At 46.2% G+C, this 14,518-nt stretch overlaps 1 pseudogene; it reads left to right on the top strand.

The window, feature by feature from the left end:
- LOC146185566 (protein turtle-like) overlaps positions 1 to 14,518 on the top strand; it is a 152,043-nt pseudogene that overhangs the window by 95,889 nt on the left and 41,636 nt on the right.

Below are 14,518 nucleotides of genomic sequence, written 5' to 3'. Positions count from 1 at the left end.
GTGCTAGCATTTTGAAGCGGAAATGTAATCCCGGAATAAACTTCCGGTATGGCTACGTTCTCTGTGATCAAGCGGTAGTTTGGTGAGGTCGAATGATGTCAGTACTCTACGTTTAGCATCAGCTCAAATTATAAATTCGTTTTTCTAGATGCACCTTGCCGTGTGCTCGAGGTCGTCCTTTCGAAGGGCGCCTTTCAGCGTTCTTCAACATTTGTCATTCTACTGGGCTTGAATCCCACTGTTTGAATGCAGCTTACAATCAGAACCAGCGATTAGAAGATGGCACAGGCGGAGGACAAACCAGCACATTTTCCAAAGGGACAAGCTCAGCATACTTGTACAACAAAACCTGCAAAGCGCTGGCGTATCGCACAATTCGCCATAGAGTGTTGAGCAAGCATATCTCGAAAATATTTGTGTTTTGTTTTTATATATTAAGCCCACAAATACAGTGATAAAGCATACCAGTAAAAGGTGCAATAAACATAGCACTGACCCACATATGTAGGTAACCAATGCGCAAAAGTAAGATCGAATACACAAGCAGACGGGAGCTCTTTTCTCCATATAATCGAATACTGATTACTGATATGATAGCAATTGTACATGATTGTAAAAATTTGATAGTATATAAATGTTGAAGATAATAGTCCCCCAGAGCTACTGGCCGTATACCAAGTCAGTATATGCCCATATAAGCGGGTTATGGCAATGATAATAGTAGTTGGCAGTAGTGATAGTAGATTATAGTGGCGATGATGATGTAGTTATTTATAGTGATGATAATGGATGATGACGGCATAGTTATTGATGACAGTGAAGACGATGATCTTGATCTAGTTAGTGGTAGTAATGCTGACAATAGGTGGCGACAATAGTCGTAGTGATGATTATGACTATTGGTGAATGCGATAGTGATGATGCTAAATTGATAGCATAAAGCCATGGCCTTGAGAGGAAAGAGAAACGCCTTCTTGTTTCCGCTCTTAAACAGGCTAACCGCATTCCTGGGATATTTTTCAAGCGCTGTCTTCCTAGACACGAACACTTATCGCCTACACCCACTGTCAGAAACAGTATTGAGCAGATCAATAAAAAAGGTCGCCTGAAACTGCAGTTTTTTACAACGAAAACGCAAAAATAGAACTTATTGCACATGACGACATATTCATCCTAGCACAGATGCTACGAAGTGCCGCAACACAACATGCCATCACACTATTTGCAATGAGACCGACCCGCTTCGAGTGGTGCGAGTGAGCCCTACTACTGATGTGCAGCTATGAATGTAAAGAATCAAGAATAGATTACTTCACATAACCGACGAGCTCTACCAACTCCCAAATAGCGGCAAAGGACCATCCATTCTTTTGTACAAAGACTTTATTAAAACGCAAGCCTTACTAGCCGCATAACGGTAACATCTACAAGGCGTTATTGTAGTAGCTGTAGCTGTCGTTGGCTTTGTCAACAAACGCCGGTACCCACCAAAATGTCATCAGCGTGCGGCATCACGAACGGGCCTCGATGCGGCGCTAGGTCGAGTAAAAAACGGGACGAAGTTTTTTGAGCAGCGTTCTGCGGCGTGTTATAACATTTCGCTCCCCATTCAGCATTTCTCTGCTTGTGAAGATTGGGGCTAGTTAGCGGTAGTTATTTGAACCGTTGACCTATGTGCCTTCAATTCCATTTATCAATAACCTCAACACAACACGTGACCAGAAGCAGCGGGCGTCTTCTGCGGAGCTTGATATTCCGATAGGACATGACGGCTTGACGACTCAGTTTTACCACAAGAATCGCTTTCCAACAAAATTCAAATAACATGTCTCATTTTTAGAGGGTAGGAGTTCTTTGCGCAAAAAGAAAAGAGGCACTGGCCCTTTATTCTGCTTGAACATGTGACGGACGTCAGCTGCTTTCAGTGGTGATGAGGCCTTGGACAACCCGCCTCTATTTTGTCTCCAAGTATAGTTTTGTGTGTGTGCGTGCGTGCGTGTGTGTGTGTGTGGCTCAGAGAAAAGCGGCTGAAGGAACGCGCGCTCTTTCAGTTGCTGCTCTCTGAGCCACCCTTGAGTGGCGACCATACTGCGTGCAGGTGAAAGGGATCAAGCACCGTTTTTCTTTTGCACGAAGAATAAGAGAAGTTGGTATGAAAAACGAGACGTATTGGTTAATTTTATATCGCTTTTATATCACCTTATTTTTTTTTTTACATATGTATTGTTCCTATTTTTATTCTAAAATTTTAGCTCCTTGTCTGGTCGAAGCAATTTTCTTAATTCGGCCACATAGCATCATGAGATAGATATAAGTCATTGAGTTGTAGGCGGTCTTAATATCCCTGCTGATGTTTTTAGTACGTCCATTTCCATCTTCGCAACATTATTTGTTTACGCTGAATTGAAGTGGCCGCCATAAATGAGCCAGTTGATACGACTTTCCTTTTTAATAAACATATTTCCGCAACTGACTGTCCACTTTCGTCAACACGCAGGTTCCGACTCCGCCCTGAATGAAAGCTGGCTGAATCTCATACTCTCTGCCCTAGCTGACTTCCTCTTCTTGCGTGTAGTTAAAGAGCCAGTATGTCGTGCTTGTTTTGTACATCATCCCATCTAGTTATCCCAGTTATTTTTTTTTATCGGTTTATACATGTGTAATTAATTTGAAGCTTCTCTTTCAACGTCAAGAAAGCTTAAGATGTTATTGGCATCGTTTCATCATTTTCCGTCTTGTGTTCCAGGAAAGCCGCGGCCAGTTGTGACGTGGTGGCGCGACAGACAGTTAGTGGACTCTGACTTCACCTCCGTCGGCGACGGTACCGTGGCCCGAAACTGGCTCGAGATCGGCGAGCTGAAGCGCTCGGATTTCCTCAGCGTGCTGACCTGCCAGGCAGCGAACAACAACGTCAGCGTGGCAGTATCCCGGTCCATCACTCTGGACATGAACCGTAAGTGTGACTGCGCACGCGAAGCGCGTTGTAATGCTAACACTCCTATTTTAAGCGATTCACTGTTAATGTTACGCCAATAGTGTCAATAGCCATGGATTGCTATTGGGCCTTTCTTCTATGCGAGACTAATTTGTGTAAAACGTTCGTCGCATTCGTGTTGTTGTTGTTGTTTTTTTGCTGGTGCATAATTGCTGTGTCACATGTCCAGTGGAGCATGGGTTCGATCGCGGCACACCCGAGACATCTTGTCGAATGCAGAAAAGTTCTTTTTTTCTTGTGATTTGTGTCATACGGCATAGTGAGTAAATATAACAGGAATGCAATCTCCGAGAAAGTCAGCAGAAGGAGGAAAGACGATTCTTGCCAGCACTAGCAACACTTTCCGTCTAGTCTGAACGACATTCGTAGAACCATTTTCTCGCACAGGCCGTGCTCCTTCGCCGTCATCTTCATCCGCTGGTCTAGATTGACAGCGGCGCCAATACTGCTCTCCTTCCACTCTCTGTTGCCATTCATGTTTCAACTGTGTAGCGGGACTCTGTAAGAGACTGTACTGCCTCATACTGATAATTCTTGACGGCAATGATGTTGTCTTTATGTTAAAAGACACCTTTTGCTACGCACACACTATCAAAGTACTCTCCACGTACGGCTATAAGCAGAATTGTCGCCGGTAATTCTCATTCTGTTTCTAGAATTGTCATTCTAGGCGTTTGCAAGGCATCTACTTACCTCCATCCAGGTTGGAAAATGAGGGACTCGTTATCAGATACATACAAATGAAACAACAGCCACTGTTAACGAGGAAAACACAGGGGATTATTTTTGATGTTGATCAATGTGTAATTTTTCGGTGAACTTGGAGAGTACATAAATAGAAAGGAGAATAAAAGCCAATCGCGTGCAGCCGATGGGATCCCAACTTACGACCTCTGAATTTTACGTCCGGTGTGCACCAGATTTCGTCGCGACCACGCTGAGACCTTTTTTTTTTTTTTTTTCTGCCAGAAACTCCATCCCAGTTACATATAGATAGCGATTTGTTTCAAAATACGTCTAAAATGTTCGAGCGCAAAAGTATGTGTCCATTTGGGCGTGATGTCCGGAAACAAATAAAGACAGAACTAGTATAAAAAAAAAGTTGATTTTAAATGACACACTATACCTTACGAAGTGCATGAGAAAAGAAATTTTGAACGATAACAAAATCACCAGAGAGACCGGTCAAGCGTCCTACAAGCATGCCTGTTGCAGATATAGTCTAAGTGAAGCTAAAATGATGCGTCACACCAAAATATTCAAGCATGAAACAAAAGCTCGTAGGAGTAATGACCGGCTGTGCGTATACCCTTTCTTCCTCATGACATTTTTGTAAGTTTTGCAGGACTTGACATGATTCACAGATGAGAGAAAAAAGAACCCCAAATTGATTTTAATGTGTTTGTAGGCATATGGTTTCGGTAGGTTCATTGTAGGCATATAGTGAGACCGGAAAGCGTGACGTGACATGGTCCATATAGGGTCCCGAAGAGTCGGACACGACTGAACGACTGAACTGAACTGAACTGAGGCATATGGTACGAGATTTTTACCCCAGTTGCCGCGAGTATTAGGTAGGACAATGTGTCAACACAGTTCACTCTCTCGCGGGTTCGGGAAAAAAAAAGGGCAAAGCGTTGCCGTGTTGCATGAGGTGCAAACTTATTTAGGCCATCCACACTGCACAAGAGTGTACGGCTCGGTGGGGGTGACATCGGAGCGTCACATATATTTAATTGAACAACGAGGTACATACCTGTAAGCATTTCACTTATCCTCTTTTTGTACCGCACTTAAAATTGGTACCACCGTGTTTCCCGAAGACATTGGCACTTGCGTTCGCTGAATAATGATGTAAAGCCTAAACCGTGGCGCCTGCATAAGTGAAAAATAAAAAAAGGATGAATAACATTGGCCGTGGCTTCGCTCAGCTAAGCCACCGCCGGTTAATATTGGTTTAGCTTTGGTGTGACTATATCGGTCAGATTAGAACATTCTCATTGCCGATGTGCTGGCCGGCCGCCGAGTGGTGTGTTAGCCCGATCTCCTTTCGGGCAGCCACACTTAAAGTCTTCCTTACCTCGATTAGAGCCGCCTCGGTATAAGTCACACCTGCCGCTCCACGCCCTCAATAGTCGTATATGCTTTGTCTACAAGACCAGCGACACCTGCATCAGGTGATTTCTACTTCAGTTAAAATGCACGCACGCAGAATGCTTGTGCGGTTACAACACAATGGGACTTACACTGAGAGTTTTCTCCATACAATGGCACACCCGTTCAATAATTTTAATGCAGCCTCTGCCAGTGCAACGCTGCCGCCAACCAGCCCGATCCCTTTTCGGGCAGCCACACTGGAAGTGGCGAAGCGGCCGAAACCCGTGCCGCTACTCTGCTGGTCGCCATGGCAACGCGGCATGCGCAGTTCTGCCCCGGGCTAACCACGCGAAACTGCGCTCTGACTTGCGTAGTGGAGCTATCGCTGCAAAATATTTCGTAGGAGTGTTCCTAAAGGGCAATCATTATAACTCTCTCAAGGAGGGTCGTAGCCCAGAAAACGTTTTTCATTAGAGGTAGTTGAATCAAATCTAGACAAAATGGCTAGTATCACAGTTTACTGTTAGCGCCGGAGTACCTAGCAAAAATATAAAAGCAACCTGGATCGCCACGCTGACTGCAGCAATAGAAGTGTCGAAGCGCCGCACTCTCCTGCCAGGACCTTTGCTAACGAAGAGACTACGCACACGTGTGGTGCAGGCGTAGTGTTCCGCGCGTAGGAAGCCGGATTTCGCCAAACTGCGCCCTCCTTTAGTTCACTCTGTTACCATCACTGTAGGTGTCATGGGCTGTTTGAAATTTTAATACGCAGAATCTGGACAGCTGCAGTCTACTGGCGCTCTTTGCAAAACTCTGCGGCACAGGAGACAGGTGGTGCAATCTGCTTCACGATCATGTAAGGAAAGCAGTTCATACATTAACTGAGGCACATACCATAGAGCTGCCTCTATATGATACTTCTCCGCGTACGTGTAGAGAACGCTCACGTTAGCGATAGTGTTTAACCAGTCCTTTTCTTTCACAGCACCACCCTCTATTCCCAACCCGCAAATTAGGAGCCCGCCGCGAGTATAACCAGCGTGATTACGTAACACAGTGCAGTTTTAAGCTTTCGCGATTGGTATCATTCCTTTGTTACAAGTAGAACATATATAAAGTATATACAGTTTACAACACTTTCCATTCGGGGCAGTCGATTCCAACGCTTACAAAAACAGATCGGTCTCTACTTCTTCAAAAGCCTCAGCCGAGCTTGGGGAGGCCGATTTACCACGCTGCTAGCAGTGAATAAGCACTCGGATCTCTGGATAGCTACCATGAGCTCGGGAAGTGCGCACAGCGCGGTAAATGCGGCGAACCACTGAATAGTGCGAACAGCTCTGCGCAGAATGGCCAGAGTTCAATTAACGACCGAATATGAGAACGCTTTCACGCACGCATTGTTTCGCTAACGCTGCCGTTCAACGAAGCGCGTTTTACAAGCGCTTATTCCCAAATCCATGTCATTAGCCGCATCTGCGCTTTCCCTCAATATTCAGGAACTCACATACACTTGTAAGTTGTAGCAAGTTCTGTCATGCAGGAATGACCGCATATGTGCATGTGTTTAGTAAAGTGAATGAAGCCTTAGATTATGCATTTCCTGAAGCCCCTCTTGCCTCTTTCATTTTTTCCTCTTTCCCTCTCAGCCTTGCCCAAAAAGCTTTCGCGCGGCGCGCAGAAGGATTGCTCGGCAAGCGGCTAGAGTTGCACATAATTATTCACGCATTCATCATGGCCTTTCAGACGGAAATGAGTTTACAACTTCAGTCGGCCTCTGCTTTACGTAGTGATGACTACGTTCGGTCACTGTGCTCATTAATTTAATTGCTTCCTTTAACGAGCCCAGCTCGCAAAGTCATGACTCCCTCACCCATGCGCCTAGCCTGGGCCGCTTCGCTTCGCGTATGCTAGATTGCCGTACTATGAGCGCCATGATATCAAACTTAGTGTCCATTAATGTTTTGAGCTAAAAACGTTTTATGCTCCAGAAACGTAGGTCGAGTGCAACGTGTATATGGGGTATGAACTTTCTCTTCGCTGGTCATTAGTCATATTATCTGCACCGTATATTTGCGTCTCGCAGGAGTGACTTAATCGATTAATATTGTCTGCCCAATTACGGCCAAATGCTATGGCAATCCTCATTTAAATGTGGCGCAGTTCTAGCCCAGAAATATGATTTGCTTTCATTTTTTGTATTTAACGTCCCAGAGCGAATCAAGCTATGAGTGACGTAGTTTGGAGGAGTAGAAAAATTTCGACCACGTGTGGATATTTAACGTCCACTGGCATCGAACAGCATACACTTGGGCCTTGCTTTTCGCCGCCATCGAAACGCAGCTGCAGCGCCGGGATTCAGCGGTCAAGCGCCCTAACCTGTGAGCCATTGCTGCAGGTTTTCATAAGTTAGACGTCACCAGAACCTAACAGAAAAGCCTAAAATAATGTTTTCTGCACTAATTTATGGCTTTAACTTTAGTATTAATACCATATTGGCATTTAAAAAATATAATACGCTTACTTGAGCTGGTGTTCTTAGAGCAGATCTACTGCTCCGCGAGAGTCAACTCAATGGCATGGAGGCCAATCAAATGCCCGAAAATTGTTTGCGTACGCTCTCGGCAAAATTAATGACCATCAGACCCAGACTGCAGCAGCCTTATCTGAAAATCAGAGTGAAATGTTTTAGTGCGGGATGTAAGGAAGCAGATATGGTACACACACACACACACACGCACGCACGCACGCACGGACATACATACATACATACATACATACATACATACATACATACATACATACATACATACATACATACATACATACATACATACATACATACATACATACATACATACATACATACATACATACATACATACATACATACATACATACATACATACATACATACATACATACATACATACATACATACATACATACATACATACATACATACATACATACATACATACATACATACATACATACATACATACATACATACATACATACATACATACATACATACATACAATAGCATACAGCTCTCCTAATTGCATAAAATGTTTCAGTGAAAAATACAACTATCAAAACTTTATTCTACAAATGAAAGAGAAAAATATAAATATTTGAAAGCATTCTAAAGCAGAGACAGCCGGATACCGTCGTCACAAAGGTAGTAAGGGTTTCAGTGCAACTAACCTGATGCAAACCTGCGGTGGAGTCTGTCCTCTTATATAGCAATAGGATGTACTGGTGTGGACATAAATAAACGAATCATTGCTTTTAGTTCAAATTACAATAACACCTTCTGTATGAGAGATAAGAAAACAGTATTTGTCCAAGTGAAAACGCACTGGCGTCTACTACCGGTGTGTACATACCACTACTGCCAGTTTCAGTTATAGAACACGTGAAAAGATTTATAATGAAATAGGGTGCTCCGTTTACTTTTGTCCGTACCTGTATGTTTAATTCTAGCAACTTTTAAGCATTATCTAGATTGTTCGGTGCAGCCTTTAAATTGAGCGTTGCCGAGTGTGACGGGCATTCTTTATTCGACGATCGACGAGCCCGTTGACGCAGCTTACAAAGGCTGACGTACCTTTTAAATGGGAAGCGCCGCAAGAAGAAGCCTTCGACGAACTTAAGCGCCGCCTGCAATGCCCTCCTGTACTTGGCCACTTTGATGAAAACGCCGAGACCGAAATTCACACCGACGCGAGCAGTGTGGGCCTAGGAGCCGTTCTTGTCCAGAAGACTGCCGGACAGGAAAAAGTAATCGCCTACGCTAGCAGGTCTCTCACAAAAGCCGAAGTAAATTACTCGACGACCGAGAAGGAGTGCCTTGCGATCATCTGGGCTACTTCTAAGTTTCGTCCATACCTATACGGCCGACCATTCAAGGTGGTAAGCGACCATCACGCGCTCTGCTGGCTGGCTAATTTGAAAGATCCTTCCGGCCGCCTTGCCAGATGGAGCCTACGACTTCAAGAATTTGACATGACTGTAGTCTATAAGTCGGGCCGGAAGCATTCCGACGCAGACTGCTTATCCCGCGCTCCCGTCGACGCTCCCCCGAAGGACGATGACGACGACGCCTTTTTGGGACCGGTAAGCGCCAGCAGTTTCGCAGAACAACAGCGATCAGACCCTGAGCTGAAAGCGCTAGCCGATTACTTGGAAGGAAAGACCGCTTCCCCTCCTGGTGTGTTCAGGCGACATTTATCATCGTTCGCGTTAAGCAATGGCCTCCTCGTGAAGAAGAACTTCGCACCCAACAGTCGCAGCCGTCGCTTGAGGAACGCCCAGCGCCTGCTGAACTTCTTCACGGACGACGTCCGCGAGCGTCGCCACCTGGGGTTGTTGCGATGATGGCAGCATTCGGCGGAGCTCCTCTCGCACAATCTCCCGGATTATGTCCCGAAGGTTGTCTCTGCTTGCAGATGCGCTGGGGTAGTGGCATGAGTAGTCTGGTTGAAGTGGTCGCTCGTAGTGGCGCATCCGGCTGTACAACGTCTTCTCGATGGCAGACGCTTCCGTTTCAAATTCCGCCACTGTTGTTGGCGGATTTCGGACAAGATTTGCAAAAAGCGATTCTTTGACGCCTCGCATTAAAAATTTGACTTTCTCACCTTCAGTCATGTTAGGGTTAGCGCGGCGAAAGAGGCGCTTCATCTCTTCAACGTACGCCAGCACAGGCTCGTTAGGGAGTTGAAGTCTTGACTGAAGGAGGTCCTGGGCTCTTTCTTTTCGGACTACGCTTGAAAAGGCAGTCAAAAACGCTTCCTTAAAAATGTCCCAATCCTTCATAGCTGCCTCATGATTTTCGAACCAAACTCGGGCATGTCCTTGAAGAACGAAGTAGACTTGCCTGAGTTTCGTGGCGTCGTTCCAGCCATTGAATTCTGCCACACGGTCGAAAAGGTCCACCCAGTCTTCTGCATCTTCATCCGGTCGTCCATGGAAGCAGGGGGGCTCACGGGGTTGAACGAAAACAACCGGTGCTGTAGGCTGGGCCATTGTGAGCGTCGATGTCTTCCGAGATCGAGTGGGGTCAGGCAGCAGACCGTGTTCGGGTTGTAGGCCTTGAAGTCGGCGGCTGGCTCGTTGACCTGTAGGATGGTCTTCCAGGGCGACAGGAACACGGCTTGGGTCTTCGCTTGAAGGATCAAAGGCAGCACCTCCACCAGATGTCACGTAGTGGTGACGAGGTCGACGACACAATTGAAGGGTCGATGATTGCACTAAAGAAACTGTTTATTTGGGCTGACTTGCGCCCGCAAAGAACTAAGCAACTCGGCGGCGGCGATAGAAACAAACGGGCTCGTCGATCGTCGAATAAAGAATGCCCGTCACACTCGGCAACGCTCAATTTAAAGGCTGCACCGAACAATCTAGATAACGTCGCAAACAGCTACCAGCACGGGCTGGAACATAGTGGAAAGACAAGCGAGTGGCCGGAACCTTCGAGACAGATCTCGGTGCGTCTTGCGCTAGCGCTACAACAAAACTGATAAAGGTGTGACTCGCGACATCGAGCAGTAACAAACAAAGATTACGGAACTGACACGCGGTCCAGAATCAGAGTGATAAGCCCGTATGCCGGCGGCTGTTAAAAAACAACAAATACTGTTTGAAGGTTTCGCGGCAATATAGAGAAAGCAGTATGATAAAGTTTTTTTTTTTTCTCAAGTGCATTCTCAACCATCCTCTTCTCACGACGAAAACTGTTGATGCTAAAATCTAGTTCATACTAAGCGAACGCATTTGATAGCTTTCGTCTTTGTGGCACGCAGTGATCCCATTGGACGTGGCCATCCAGCCTCCTCGGCACCCGCTGTCGGCCGGCCAACCAGTGGAGCTGGTGTGCTCATCGGCTGGCTCACGTCCTCCGGCGCTGCTCACCTGGTGGAAAGGAGGCGAGCAGCTGCTGTCGGCCAAGGAACACCAGGGCAGTCACAGGGGAACCAGCTCCAGCGTGCTGCTCTTTACGCCGCGCCGAGAGGACAACGGCGCCATGATCTCGTGCCGGGCAGAGAACCAGTTCATTCTGGGCAGCGCCATTGAGGAAGGCTGGAAGCTGGACGTCTTCTGTGAGTGCCTGCTTGACCCGAACGGGTGATGGCCTTAACAAAGGGGTTGATGGGGCAGCCTAGTTCCTATCTACTGGAAAATACACTAGAGACAATGAGAGACAAGGGCGCGAGGAGCGAATGAAAAAAAAAAAAAAAACTCATCTCTTTTTCATGTTATGCTCCGCTTTTTTGGCGACCTTGCCACTTATAGAAGCTACACCCTTAAACAACACAGATTGCTTAAGACGCAGATGAGTCCTTTGACTCGTAGCTTACACGTCATGCGCGTATGATATGTGTCGCGTACTGGCTGTCCGAAATATTTTTCACGTTTATAAACTATGCAGCATTAACTGCTTATAAGGTTATGAACTTCGAAGGTATAACTTTCTATGGTCGCCACCCATCGACATATAAGAACGATGTACCAGACGAGTGTGAAGGACCATAAAAAAGAATTTACTTCATTTGCTGCATTTGCTGCATTTAAAGCGATAGCTTCATTACGCGATGTAAAGCCAAGGTCCCCATGTGCTTCCGATGACCTTCAAATAGCTTCGAGGTCAAGTTGGAACTTCAGCCACAACTACTTTGGGTAGCTATGTTTCCACTAAAAATCAAGATCAAGGTCAAAGGTAAAGGTAAACTGATGTGAGAAGTAGCTTAACGCGTGTGCAGCTGCATGGCGAGACACATGATAGCTGACGACAATCTCGAGTATATATAGAGGCGCACCGCGGGCCGCGGCCGGAGCCGCGCTACGGACATGGAGGAAGAGCAACTGAGCAGCCGTGCTCGTAACCGCTGTAACAGCGCTGCCTTCAGATGATTTTATAGCAGCGGAATCGCATGCTGCAGCCGACCGATCGACTATCCCTTAAGGCAAAAACTGGGCGAAAGGATCATTTCTTCACGCAGCCACTCATGGCACGACGCGACACGCTCGAACTGCTGTTGGTGCGCATCTAAATCGTCTAGGGCCTTACTAACGACGGTATGAACTTATTCGTGCTGAGCGGAAGGCCAGACACATCACGCGCCTCACTGTCAACAGAGACCGCAGCCGACGTAAACTGCGCCTTTTGGGCCACGGTATCTCAGCAAGAATCGCAACTCGAGCAGTGACTGCACTGCTACAGTTCTTTTAATTCTTTTAAGATCGATGTTACATTCTTGAGCCATCGCTTCATGTCCTTTAGCATTCGTTGTCCCACTGTCCCGCAAATCTCATCACACTCGTCATCTTTCCAGCTTCATTTTTCTCTGCACCATTGCGCACTGGAATGACCAACGCAAAGACATTGCATTCATCATATGCTTCTCGAAATTCACCGACAATCTTCGCAATCGTTTTGATTGTGTTACGTTGCCAACCATAATATTAGTAACCCAAGAACCCCTTATGTAATATCTCTCATTGGGCCTTTTAAGATAAATAAATGAAATGAAATATCCTTTATCAAAGCACGTTCTTCACACTCTGTGGACACCTCTAACGCGCCGTAAGGGAAGGGACGAAGGTAGGAGTGAACTTGGAACGATAGAAAGAGCAACCGTAATGAAGAGGCATGGAGTAATTTCGTCCACCTTGGGATATTTAACGTGCGCTAACATCACACAGCACGCGGACCCTTCTCAGTTTCGCTAACATCAAAGCGCAGACGCCGGCGGTCGGTTTCCAACCCAGGTACTTCATCACAGTAGTCGGGCTTCTTAACCACCGTGCCACCGTGGCGGATTACGCAGATAGGCACTAGCGGCAGTTATTATAAGTAATAAGAGAGTGCTTTGTCTTGAAGTCGTCTTATTTAGCCTTGTGATGATGCTTCCTGCCACATTCAGTCAGTGAAAGCTGCGACGTACAAGCTGTGGAAAGAACACAGTTCTCGAAGCACTGCAAGACCACGGGGACAGGGAATTGACGCTGTTACCCTTCGATGCAAAAACAATGCACACGGACCGTTTGCGGCGCGCATTGATTTCGCACCAGAGAGAAACCTCGTTTAGCTTCGCTCAGATCAGTTGCAGGGCATATTAAACGCAGTAGTACGCCACTTTCACATGTGACCGCGGGCAGAGATCATGAGATGTAATGAAAACAATAAGAACTACTTGTGGTGCATTCAGAAACAGCTCGGTGATTGTGAGCAGTAGCTTACATATAATTCTTAAAACAAAAGCTTTATGTAACAGCTGTACCTTGCTGTTGCTCCTTTTTGGGGTGAAATTCTACACCCTGACAAAATGGGTAGCGAGTAAATCGGCCACCGTGTAGTGAGCTATGAAGAGCAATATAGCTATGCCCGGATTACAAAATGTTAAGAAGAAATTGTGATGAACAAGACATTTTATGTGCACAATTTATAATGGCTTTCCAAATTCACTTCGCTAAGCGACGTAGATTTGATAAAAAGGTACCTTAGGCTAAGGGAGTGTCTAAGAGGGGGTGCGGGTAACTAGTAGACATTTATATTTGGGAGCGCACGGCGGCCTCATCTCGCGCAGACTTCTGAGCTCAGTCGAAGAAATGAGTGCTTAACACTCGACGTAATAGGATTGATGATCGTAGAAACCAGGTGCCCAGTTACGATTCGTGGCCAGTCGCTCTCGGCTCTGCGTGAAAAAAAAAAAAAAAAAGGGTTTTCTTTCTGTGCCCTCCTACGACCACGCCGGAAAGAGCCAACCGGCCCCACGAGTAAATATCTGCACGTTTCTACATATTTTAAGCCTTGGCATTACATTCTACGCTGCCCAGTTGACCTGTATTGAGCGCCTATGCCTATTGGGCGCGAAGACATACCGCAGCGCTACCTCTCGGAAGAGCCTGCGTGCGAACTAAGTGGGATAATGCGCGTTGAATGGCTACTGTAGAATGCTCTCCTAGACAGTTCAGTTGCCGTTAGCATTACATTCAATTATTAATTTAGTATACACCTCTGTTTGGGCCGGTATAAGCTTATCTTGAGATATTAGACCCACTCATTCGGCAAGAAAGCACTTCACCGAATCAGAGTTATCGAAGTTAGCGAGCTTTACTTACGACGGCGCGCACCAGCCGCAGCATTGCTGCTGTTATGAGAAAAAAAAAAAAGCTGAAGCTGCCACACAACCAGACAGATTTAACCGGTCACTGAGCAGGTAATATGATTCCTCTGCAAAATCAGAGGACTGTCAGGAGCCTGACAGAGGCTGAGCGCCTTCGTATCGCGCCGGCGAAAGCAGCACCGTTCGCCTGCTCCCTTGAACCAGGCAAATTTGACTGTGGGGATGACATGGATTAATTTTTTAACAAGTGTGAAAACTTGCATTCCACGCAGCGAATTCCTGCGCAGTGAATACC

The sequence above is a fragment of the Amblyomma maculatum genome, chromosome 6 (assembly GCF_055883805.1).
Source record: "Amblyomma maculatum isolate TAMU_Amacu chromosome 6, ASM5588380v1, whole genome shotgun sequence".
Classification (NCBI taxonomy): Eukaryota; Metazoa; Arthropoda; class Arachnida; order Ixodida; family Ixodidae; genus Amblyomma; species Amblyomma maculatum.
This window is presented reverse-complemented; position numbering and strand designations above follow the sequence as displayed.